At 34.9% G+C, this 13,277-nt stretch overlaps 1 pseudogene across 1 annotated transcript; it reads left to right on the top strand.

The window, feature by feature from the left end:
• Positions 1-11,718: 11,718 nt before the first annotated feature.
• Positions 11,719-12,808, top strand: LOC149571975 (heavy metal-associated isoprenylated plant protein 39-like; annotated as a pseudogene). Its single transcript, XR_016358828.1, has 3 exons — positions 11,719-12,127; positions 12,249-12,324; positions 12,415-12,808. The product of XR_016358828.1 is annotated as a heavy metal-associated isoprenylated plant protein 39-like (transcript).
• The last annotated feature ends 469 nt before the right edge of the window (positions 12,809-13,277 follow it).

Consider the following 13,277-nt stretch of genomic DNA (forward strand, 5'->3'; position numbering starts at 1 on the left):
CACTCTTACCAATCCATACAGGCCATAAACAATAGAGAAAAAGGCAAAAATTTTAAGTTTTATTCAATGTTTGTTGTTCACCCGTCCATACAATGGGTTTCTCCTCTTGTGGAAAAATTAGATAGATATTGTCCAATGGTCACAACCACTTTTTGAATGGTTGGGAGGACCATACAACTCCCTTACAATTTGACAACTTATTTTGCAAAAATTATTGTTTAGCAACTTTTTGCAATTAGCAACTTTTCTTGCATTTTTTTGCTCTTCTAACAATTTTTGTCCCAATTGCCCACCTATGCTTCTAAATCGTGCCAAATGACTACTAAGGTTCTTAAAACCTCCTAGGAACTAAACATTCCTTATTCCCACCTAAAACAAGCTAGATTGACCAAAAAAAGGACTTTTGGCTCAAATGACATCCTGGCTTATAATGGCACCAAGGATTCCTTTGACCTTACATGTGGTCTTGACTCTTCAAGATTACATTATTTAACTTGTTTCTATGCAACTTTGTCTTGGTGACCTGCACCCATTAGGTGCTCTACACCATGGTGAAGAGTTGGATCATGATAGATAGGCACACATGCATGGAGATCACGTGCATGCACTGATTAGTCAAAATGGGCAAAATGAGGATTTTGTTGTTCTAGGCTTGTCTGCCACTAGCAAGGGCTTGGGACAACTTAGTCTCAACACAAATAAGGCAAATCAACAACTGGTTGTACTCCAAACAACCCACAACTCAACTTGCAATTTTAGACCTAGTAGCCTATTAGGTCTCCTAAAACTAATTTTTACCAATAACTCTAAAACTCATCAAAGGACCTAGGGAATAAAATGCTAATTCAAGTACCCCTTTCCAAGCTCTAACAAACTCCAAAGTTTCAAAGACCAACTACACTCCAGCATATCCCAACCAACACCAATTACTCAGGCCTAATTAGCCACTTTAGGCTTGGTTTTCAAGGGAAATGGTGAAGAATTGCTGCATGAAATCAAATCTCCACTTCCAGGCTATTCTTTAGGCTCAAACAAGGGCACTTTGTTTTGACACCAAGTCCTCAAACACTTTCCATCAGTCTATCCACTCTAATCTCTCCAAAACAAGGTCAAATACATGTAGATATTTGACCTAGGGCTTCCAAAATTCACAAAATTGTCCTACTCCAAAACTATGAAAATCATATAATATATAACCCTAACTTTCTCCATACTAGAGAAGAGAGAAATCCACTAGTGGAATCTCAAGTTAGGGGCATTTTATTGTCCAAACCCTCAAAACAAGGGTTTCACAAACTAGCAAGGAAAAAAATTTGATAACTTTTTCCAAACAAATGATAAATTCTTCAAATCAAAGCCAAAACCTTCTAAATAGCTAACTCCAACTTTTCAGTGTAGAAGATTCATCCCCCAATTAGTGGATTCCATGCAACACGTGAAAAATCAAAGAAAAGTGTTGGAACAACAGGAATTTTATTGATTCTTGAAAGCAAATACAATTGAAACCTCTATATATCTCCCTCTTCAAATTCTTATAGCCTATATAGGCTATTTACAACTGATTTAACCAACCCTTGGTTAGTTTTAGCTATTGGAAGTTGTATTTTGAAAAGTTGTCAAGAAAATTGCAAAAGTTGCTAAGCAACTTTTTTGCAATTTTGCAATTTTTGTGCTATGACAACTTTTATTGCAAATATGTTTTCAAATGGAATCAAATCAACACTAATCAACAAGAACACTAATCAACACTAACACTAATCATTTTCAACAATAATTAACAAGAACACTAAAATATTGAACTCAATCATAACAAAAGATAGATTATTATACTTGAACTCATAAAAAACATAGCTCATTGGTCAATTTGATCAGATATAAGTACAAATATCTAGTATGGTTGGATAGATTTGTGAATCTTCTTTCTGTTGCACTTAGAATGAGGTTCTAATTCGCTCTACAACTCAAGGTATTCCCATTTTACTAACTGTTGTCTCCGTTTTGTGCCATTACCTAGGGTTTCATCTATTTTCCATCATACCTTGAGATTCCACCATGGGAAATTAACAACCATTGGTGGAATCCAAGTTAGGAAAAAAAAAATTGTTCCTTTTGGTTTTAGGTCAAAATAATGAGGCTGGAGAGAAAAATTTGATGCCCTAGGCATGCAAGATCCATGTGCATGCTAGAAATTTGTAGCAACATCTTCCATAACTTGCTACAGAGAAGGTTTCGAGACTTGAAAATTGGTATGTGATCATCTTACATGACCTCCCTCATGTTCCAATATCTAGATTGAAGTTTTTCTCAAAGGGTATGATACTTCCTTTATTAATGGATACCTAATTGCCTACATTCCTAAGTGAGCCTTAAAAACTTAATTGTTGCATACTTCTCTTGAGATCCCAAGGCTTTAGTATGTTGTATAAAACCCAAAAGAGTATCCAGATTAGTGATTCTTTTCTTTGCATTGTGAGGAGATGTTTTTGATTTTCCATGTTCAAGGCTACAAGCCTAGTCTTGAGTTTACGAAGCAACTAGCCAATGAAAGTTGCATAGTTTGAATCTAATGTTGGATTCATGTTAGTTTGGACCTAAATAGACCCTTTTCCATGCTTGGAAGTCACCTCTGGTCCTTATTTGTATTTGTGGGATTTTGTGTCAAATAGGTCTTGTGATGCCCTTAAGACCAACTAGTGATTAATTGTCTTTGTGATAGGTTTTCCTTGTGATTGGGGATTCCTAGGAGTGTTTGGGTTGTGATAACCATACCATCTTATCAAGCACTTGTGGTAGGTGTTTTGGGGCTGATTGGATTAACAATGACACTCATTGTTCCTTAACCTTCAGTGAAGAGAATTCTAAGAACCTTGTCCATTCCCACTACCCATTCCATTGCATCAAAGTGGTATCAGAGCCATGTCTCTTACTAAAGAGGAAGAAATACCTTTAAGGAGGAGCAATATGAGGCTGTAGACCTTGATCCATTTGTGATGATGTAAAAAGAGAAAAAATGCATAAAATGTTGGCCTCTTATATAAAATGATGTCCTCTTGCATTTTTCTCCACATTTTTCATAAAATCAAGAAAAAAATTGAATATTAGGATACCCATTTTGCTCCTCTATAACATATCAAAAGATGAGGTATGGTTGTTTTGGACCAAGTCTCTACTGTTTTAGTATGGGCCACTTTTTAGGCATAAAAATGGGAAATGTAGGTGATTTTTTTTTTTAAAAAATGATTTTTATGTTTCTTAGAAGGTTATAGAGGTCCTTAGGGTCATTAGGTTAAGTTTTAGGCATCTAGGAGTTAAGATGTCAAAATTTGCAAAAAAATGCAAAAATGCTAATAACTTTGCAGGAGTTTGGAAATTGGTGAAGGGCTAAGCATTTGAAAATAAGTTATTTTACTGTTTCCAAATCTTTCCTAAGTGATAGAATTGGAATCAAGAGAAAATTGTAAAAATTGCACTTTTTGTGCAAAGTTGCATTGTTGAAAGTTGTAAAAGTTGCTCAAATTTGCAACTTAGTGGAAAAAGGGTCGTGGGATCGAACTGTTTGTTCTGTTAGCTCTGGGTGGCCTAGTAAACTCTATCCCCAACCTCATCCTATTTTTTTTAGCACTCAAATTTTCTTGGGCACACCGAACCAAAACGTCCCTAAGGGTGACTGAATGTCATAGGGTTGTAATCTTTGATGGGGCATACCTTAGAGCTCGTGCAAGGTATGGATGTGCCTCTAGTTCCTATAGGACTATGTTGTAGAGACCTACAATAACCTCTCTCTCTTTTTGGATACCATAATCTATTTTGATTTTGTGATGCCATCTCGAGTGATGCTGAAACTTGTAGTGTTGGCCAGTACAAAGTTGCCAACTGCCAAATCTCTCTCACCTTTCATCATGGGATCAAACTGTATGCTCTGTTAGCTCCAAGCAGCTGGGTAAACCCTATCCCCAACCTCTTCCTATCCTATTCAGTGCTTGAACATTCTCAGGCATGTTGAACTGAAACATCCCTAAGGGTTACTAAATGCCATAGGGTTGTGATCTTTGACGAGGCATATCTTGGAGCTAGTGTGAGGTATGGATGCAATTCTAGTTCCTATAGGACCATGTTGCGAAGACCTTCAATAATCTATCTCTCTTTTTAGAGATCATACTCCATTTTTTTTTTGCGATGCCATCTCATGTGATGCTGAAACTTGTAGTGTTGGCTAGTACAAAGTTGTCAACTGCCAAATCTCTCTCACCTTTCATCATGAGATCGAACTGTCTACTCTGTTAGCTCTGGGTGGCCAAGTAAACCCTATCCCCAACCTCACCCCATCTCGTTTAGCACTAAAAAATTCTTAGGCATGCCAAACTAAAATGTCCCTAAGGGTCACTAAATGCCATAGGGCTGCAATCTTTCACGGGACATATCTTAGAGCTCGTGCAAGGTATGGATGTGATTCCAATTCCTATAGGACCATGTTGCAAAGACCTACAATAACCTCTCTCACTTTTTAGAGATCATACTCCATTTTGATTTTGCGATGCCATCTTAGGTGATGTTGAAACTTGTAGTTTTGGTAAGTACAAAGTTGCCAACTGCCAAATCTCTCTCACCTTTTGTCATGGGATCAAACTATTTACTCTGTTAGCTTGAGGTGACCAGGTAAAACCTATCTCCAACCTCAACCTATCCCATTCAATACTAAAACGTTCTCGAGCATGCCAAATTGGAATGTCCCTAATAGTCACTAAATACCATAGAGCTACTATCTTTGACGGGGCATATCTCGGAGCTCGTGTGAGGTATGGATGTGATTCTAGTACCTATAGGAACATGTTGTGGAGACCTAAAATAACCTTTCTTACTTTTTGGAGATCATACTCTATTTTGACTTTACGATGCCATCTCGGGTTATGCTAAAACTTGTAGTGTTGGCCAATACAAAGTTGCCAACTGCCAAATCTCTCTCACCTTTCATTGCGTGATCAAATTGTCTACTTTGTTAGCTCTGGGTGGCTGGGTAACCCTCTCAACAACCTTACCCCGTCCCATTCAACACTTGAACATTCTTGGGCACGCTGAACCAGAACGTCCCTAAGGGTCACTAAATTTCATAGGGCAACAATCATTAACACGGCATATCTCGGAGCTTGTGCGAGGTATGGATGCAATTCTAGTTCCTATAAGACTATGTTGCGAAGACCTTTAGTAACCTTTCTCTCTTTCTAGAGATCTTACTCCATTTTGATTTTGCAATGCCATCTCGGGTGATGCCAAAACTTGTAGTGTTGGCTAGTACAAAGTTGCTAACAACCAAATCTCTCTCACCTTTCCTCCTGGGATTGAACTGACTATTTCGTTAGCTTTGGGTGGCTAGGTAAACGCTAGCCCCAACCTCTTCCCATCCTATTGAGCGCTCGAACATTCTCAGGCATGCCGAACCAAAACATCCCTAACAAAGATAATGACACATTAAGGGGTTTACAAGAGTTCATAAGTTTCTATTTATCTCTCCCACATTGAAAATATCATGGAGAAAACATGGTGTGATGTGTAGAAGGATAAAATTATAAAGGGCTCATAACTTTTCCTCCTCGTCATAACTCACTATCTTAAGGGTTTATTAGAGGTAGGCTTAATATGGCACATATTCTAATGTGCCATAGGTTTATAAGATTGTGTCAAAACTATCAAAGGAATGACAGAGATCACTATTTTGCATCATTATGAGGGTTTATGAAGGAATAATCAATGCATCACTATTTTGCATTACTATAGAGACAATGTTAATGTTAATCAATGCATAAGGTAAGGGCATTATGAAGGAATGGGATCAAAAGAAAATATTCAAGACAACAATAGTGAGTGTTATGAATAACTTTTTAAACCTTTGTAGTAGTTAGATCTTTGATTCATTAATGTTTCATTAAATCTTGAGAATCCTTTTACGTACACCCTATTTTTCAAAGTGTTAGGATCAACATAAGTGTAGCATTAAAAATATTCATCCAATTTTGGGGAATTTTGTGGGAGCATGTTTGTCCAATTCTCATAAAAAATGTGATGTCATCTTTTCCACTCACATTAGGCCTAAAGGTGGGTTGTATTTAGCATAGGTGAAACACCAAGATAGTCTAGATTCAAAGAACTAGGAACTAGTTGCATCATTTTTGTCTCAACATGATGCCATAAAAGTAATTCTCTTCAAAGTTCTTCTCCTCCTTAACTGCAACAAGTCTAAGTCCACAAGTTGCTATGGGATGGATCATATTGTTGTTTTTGGGATAATATTTTGATATGCCCAAACATAATGAATGAATGATAATGACTCTTTACATTTAGATAGGGAATTAAAAGTTAAATTTCTGTGTCTTGCCTTTAAGTAGTTCAAAATTGATTTCATTTATTTCTATTGATTTTGTAGCACATTTGAATTGTGGTTAACTTTTTCAAAGGCAATTTTACCATTTGGCAACACATATAAATACTTTACAATTCTTTAAAAAATGATGAAAAACTATTGATGACTAGACCTACCATATAAATTTTATATATTAGTTTGTTAACAACAAGGAATTATTTTCTTTAATGTTTCATCCTAAGAAGTTAAATTTCTTTGTCTTGCCTTTAAGTAGTTCAAAATTGATTTCATTGATTTCTATTGATTTTGTAGCACATTTGAATTGTGGTTAACTTTTTCAAAGGCAATTTTTACCATTTGGCAACACATATAAATACTTTACAATTCTTTAAAAAATGATGAAAAACTATTGATGACTAGACCTACCATATAAATTTTATATATTAGTTTGTTAACAACAAGGAATTATTTTCTTTAATGTTTCATCCTAAGAAGTTAAATTTCTTTGTCTTGCCTTTAAATTTATTTGTCTTGCCTTTAAGTAGTTCAAAATTGATTTCATTTATTTCTATTGATTTTGTAGCACATTTGAATTGTGGTTAACTTTTTCAAAGGCAATTTTTACCATTTGGCAACACATATAAATACTTTACAATTCTTTAAAAAATGATGAAAAACTATTGATGACTAGACCTACCATATAAATTTTATATATTAGTTTGTTAACAACAAAGAATTATTTTCTTTAATGTTTCATCTGAAGAAGTTGTTTTAGAAATCACATATTGTTGAATTGATTGCTTTATTATTTGCTTCACTGGCAATAATGTACAAAAAGTTATTATCAATACTAAATAGAATAAAACTAAAACAAATACTTGTATGTAATTTTAATCATTTTATAATCATAAGAAAGTGTTACTTATATATATTTAGTTGGTCAAGTTCATTTGGATTGGTTAATTGATTTGTGTCGAGCTTCCAATTGTTGACTAATGGCCATTAAATGAGACCAAGCTAGTTAAAAGTTTTTTGGGGATACTTTTGGAGGACTTTATGACATTATTGAAACTCTCATCCCCAACTCATAAATAAAGAAAAATATGGAAAAGATGACATGATCTTAGGTTGAAGTAAAATCTCAAGAAGTGATGCACTTAATGAGCCATAAGAAACCTACATGTACATTCCTCGACTTATAATGAATGGTTGGATATAAAGGCTCCATACACTAGCCCACAAATGGAAGCCAAGGATGTAACTGTGCATGTATTGGCACAGTCTCCCTATGAGGATCCCAAGTATCTACTGTTGTTATTAATTTGGGCATCACTATATGATCTAGAATGTTATGAAGTACTGAAGCATGTAGTAACTTCTCCTATGTCTCTCGAAAATGTAGCATAGGTTCAAGGTCCCATGGCTCCTAGGAATTTGTAGTAGCTATTCTCAGTCCTATAAGATTAACTTTAATGAAGAGTTGAGTGTAAGGAGTTGAAGAAGCAAGTTTTGCTTTTGTGTAAATGCCAAAATCATGAGGCTCGTTCCCTTGCATAAGCCTTTGCCACAATGACATTACCTCTAAACCATGCAAAGGATGTTGAAGTGGTTCCCAACCTTGAAACACTCTTATAAACAATGCCAGAGCTAAACATTATGCATAATAGAGAACATCTTATCTAGTGTAGTACAAGATTGAGTAATTCTACTTATAAGATTCTATCTTCTATAAGGTACAACATTGACCAATTGTGCATATAAGGAAATATATGCATTGGAATACATGTGAGTGCTCATTACAATTGGTATTGTATGATGACATATCTAACATATGGAATTAATGAAACCTTGAGAATCCTATTAGGCTCTACATCATAACTAAACCTTGGAATTAATGTAATGTATTATTTTCAGTTTTAGATTTGTTATATGTTTGTAATAATAATTTATGATAAATGTTTAGATGCATAACATAGAAGGCAGAGTTTAAACATGAACAAGAAGATCATAAATCAATATGACAATGACATAAATTACAAATGATAAATTTTTGGCTTTAACACTGATAAAGTTTATTGCTGATCAATATTGCATCAAAAATTCAAATTGATTAGGTATTGAATTAAGCTTGATAAACAAATAACAAAGAAGGAAAACTTTAAACATGAACAAGATCATAAATCATATGACGATGACATATTGGAAATGATAAACTTATGCTTAAACAGTGATAAAGTTTATTGTTAATCAATATTCTATCAAAGTTTCGAACTGATTAGGTATTGAATTTAATGCCATACATGAACATATCTAATTTAATGTCATACATGAACATATCTAATTTAATGTCACACATGAACAAACATATAATATAAAATCATAACCAATAATGTCATGTACATTAACAAACACATAATATATTATGATCACCAATAATGTTGTACAGGAACAAACATATCATATATTGACCAATAAAGTCATAAGTCTAATAATGTCATGCATCAAATAAATGTCATATATCAAATATAAAATGTCATATATACATCAAATGTATATCAAATATGTCCATTGACATAAAATCCAACATATATGTCCACTAATGCTTATACATGTACATGTCTATCAACTATATCTTCTCCTTCCCATGAGGGGAAGGAAACAAATCTTTAGAGGCCTTCGATTATCGTGTGGAGGGAGACAGTGGCGATGATGGGGTCCTCCTCACATGCTCGCTTGTCCTCTTATTGAGGCTCTTCTCTAACTCGAGCTGATACAAACAAAGTAGATATGAATCAATAATTATTATACATTGAAATCAAATATATGTATAGACAAAATTAATTATTTTCTTACCGCCATCATATAGTCACTCTACAAGTTCACCTCGAAGGCTTGTAGACGATCAGGTGTGACAAGACCCTGCAACAATTGAATCAATATAATCACTTATAAATAACATTAACAATTTTGATACTAACTATTATAAACAACAACTAAAACCAAGAAAATTCTTTCATATCTCAGTCAATGGTTGTGAACTAGCCATAGCTATGTAGTCACTTCACAATCGATGGACTGCCAGAGATGAGGAGGAGCCTTCGCTGCATGTCATACAATACACATTAAATGTAACATGAAACATGAAACAAATATAATCAAATGAATTAGATTAACATGAAACAAATGTACCTCTATGAAACTCGTGTGGCATCTATGCTTCGAGTTTGTAGTGAATGTCAACGGTTTTGTAGAGAACTATTGCACATGCATAAATTTTGTTGTCAATCCTTCATATGATTACTTAATAAATATATGTATTCATTTAAATGATTAAATTGATACATACCTCTGGACTCGTCGAGGGGACAAAAAACGGGGCCAGGAGATCGCTACTAGGCCTGCCAACACTTTGATCATGAATTTTGAGCAATGTCAATACATGCTAATTAATTAGTCATTCACTATACATATGAAATGTGATCAAATTATATTATTATAATTATAATTTACCTGTGTGTCAATGCCAAATGTCTCATTCAGGAACTGATTAGTCACTAGCCCATCATCCACACCATCTTCAACGTGACTGCCAAATGCACATAAGGATTAACATGATGTGCACATGTGAATGCGATGTGCAGAAGGCTCCTCCTCAACTAATGGACTCGTGCAATGAATGAGTGTTTGCATCAAAGCTCTAATAGTCCCTAGAGTGCTGGCCTCTACATGTTCCTTCACAACTGAAGGAATAGTCACATGCTCACCCTGTGGCTTGACCATAGGTGCCCTAACTATATTAGGGTCACAATGTGCCCCCGGCTTCTCAAATGATGACCTCCCACCTCTACCCTAAGAGTCTAATATATCAAAATAATTGGGGATCTCCCCAAAGACAAACTCACAATACAATTTCCTTAAGAAATACATGGGGACCTCATGATTATTGCAAGGAGGGGCATCAAAAACCATCCACTATCTATCCCAAAAATTATTTCTAATAGCATTGTGTATGCAACAATGAAGGGGGAACAGTTTAGTACCCTCTCTAATAGTATTTTGTTCACTAGGTTTTCTAAATAATGCACATATTCTACCTTTTGGTATATCTTTTTTTTTTTTAACATCTTGATATGATAATTTATAAATGCATAATATTTTTTTTGTTCTTCCCTCTTAACCCGCCAAACATCTAATTGACCACTAACAAAAGCTATGTGGGTCTTAATGGATTTGAGGGACGATGCCAATTGAGCTCTCATTGGATTGGTTTGTCCCCATTGTTTCAACCGACCAATGAGTCCTAATTCAGTTTTGCCTCTTTCTATTTCATTTATTATATTTTCTTGTGTGCTAGGAGGTCTTGTAATTGGTTCAGGCTACGAAATTTGTTGTTCTTCTTGTGGAGGGTTTTGGTTTTGATTTTCTTGAGGGTTTTCGTTTTGATCTTATTGAGGGTTTTGACCTTCTTGGGGATTTGTCGGTTCATTATTGACATTTCCTAATAAGAAATCAATTGAAATCTAAATAAATAAACAAATTTAAAGAAAAATTGTAAAAAACCTACAAAACAATATAAAAAAAAATATCAAACAATGCGAAAAGAAATTTAGATAACATACGACATGCTCATGATCTCAAACTTCGATGGTGAGGAGGCATATTGGCAAGTCGGGTGGTGAAAAACTTTTTTTTGTTGCAATCCGCGTATGTGCTGCAACGAGAAGTAGGAAAAATGAGTGAAAATGAATGGGTTGCGGGTATGTAGCCCATTTATAATATTTTTGCTTTTTACAAAGCTTCAAATTACCCAAGCCATAGCGTGCGCGTATTGAAAATTGAAAAAAAAACAATGTGTCACTTTTTTGACACCACAACTTGGTGCACTTACCCAAATTCCAATCCAACAATAAGCCTATCAACTTAGTAAAAAATATATATAATTTTTTTTAAAGAAAAAGAAGAATAATTTTTTATTAGAATACAAATAACACTAAGACCAAGAGGTTATAAAGTTCAAAAGAAAAGGTCCTAGCTAATTTATCTTGTCACCAACATTCCAGCCATGCAATCTCTCAAAAGCCCACCAAGCTAACAATCTTGACAAAAGACATAGCGGAAAGAAAATGTCTTTAAAGAATCATTCAAATGAAAACTTTTCTACCCACCACTTCCAAAAGCCACGGAACATCATCCATCGTCCCCCAATTAAACATATCAATCAGAATTTTAAAATCAGATTCACAAATGTCCATCACCCATCCAAAAGCACGTGTTTCACTCAAACTGAAAAGTTAATATAAAAAGATTATATATAAATTAAGTATAATTCATAAATTTAGTCATATGAGATGATTGTAAAGTGATGACTAAATTATACTATTTTGGGTTCTCGCCATCAAAGATCCCTATCGAAGCATAAGACTCCATTAAAAAGTTTTAAAAGACCAGTTCACCGATTGAAATAAAAGCAAATACTTTTCACTGCCTGGTCAAGGTCAATTGCAGAAATTTCAAAGAGAGATTTTTTCGCGAATGAAACCGAAACCGCGTTCGGACCAGGAGCAGTCCAAATCATTCGAACCCCACCCTTGAATTCAGCGTTATGTTAGACTGCCGAGCTTCCGCGAAGAATTGTTAAATGCTCGCTGTAAATCAATTTATTCATCTCTCAAACACACAACCACTCCTCCGAAAAAATCTTGGGGGACTTATTGAGACGGAATCCTCACTACTCTGCTGCACAAAACCCCATTCTAAGATATCAAAATGAAGGTAATTCCATATAACTGTTCATAAATAACTTAAGTTATTCGATTTATGTCAAAAATTGAACTGTTAAACAGCCTCTGCACAAAATTTTAACTTACAAACATCCTCTGTTCAAAACATACAGAAACTGGTGTTACAATTGACGATTGAGGACGAGAAAAGAAAGAGGAAGGCCCTCAAGGTGGTTGCAGCCGTGGAAGGTATGTTTATTTTTTCCCCTTTTCGATTTGAAACCTTAACCCTAGATTTGTTCTGCTAGATGATCTGATGAATGAATGTTTGAATTGCAGGGGTGGATTCTGTTGCAGTGGACATGAAGGAAAAACTGATGACAGTGATCGGGGAAGCAGATCCCGTGTTTCTCACGGAAAGACAGGAAATTCGGCTTTAATTTCGCACAACTGCAGAGCGTTGGGCCAGCCAAGGAGGAGAAGAAAGAGGAGAAAACAAACACAGAGAACCCAAGATACGTGTACGTTCGGAGGCCGCTTTATTATCATTACGATTACAGCTTCGCCAACGATGAGAACCCTAACGCCTGCACCATCTGCTGAATTCTCCAATCTAGGGTTTCTATAGTGCAAGTTCTTACCCCTGTTTCACAAAGAATAATCCTCCTTACTATAGTGAAAGTGTAATATTAGTATTCACAAATTAAAGCCAATTAGCTGTTTGTTTCTAAAATCAGTTTGTTATTTTTTTAATTTTTTATTTATTGCCATGTTTGCAAGTCGCTATGGGGCAACTTATATGCACCCCTAGTCAATGTTAAATAGTGTAATTCTATATTATTTTCATTCCAATATGGTGTATTAGGGTGCAAGTTCTGTGCCGCTCAATTTAAAGAGTTGCTTAAAGGAAGCACTTTATGAACGGCACACGTTTAGTGTCAGTTCTCCGAAAATGCTTCTCCTACATATTCCCTAATATAACATGTTTTATATCTCCAGACTTTTAAATTGTTTTTCTATGTATTATATTATTATAAAAGATAATTTAAATGTTATTAAAAGTATAATTAAAGATAAATGGAGCAGTAAGTTCAAGGGGACTTAAATTTGGGAAAGAATATAACATCTGAATGTGTCACAATGGTTGTGATAGGAGTTGTTGATTTCATATCTATGCTTAGTAATTATTGACTCAATGTCTA

Source organism: Cupressus sempervirens, chromosome 2 (assembly GCF_028749045.1).
Source record: "Cupressus sempervirens isolate cs-2001-9-10 chromosome 2, ASM2874904v1, whole genome shotgun sequence".
NCBI classification, from domain to species: domain Eukaryota; kingdom Viridiplantae; phylum Streptophyta; class Pinopsida; order Cupressales; family Cupressaceae; genus Cupressus; species Cupressus sempervirens.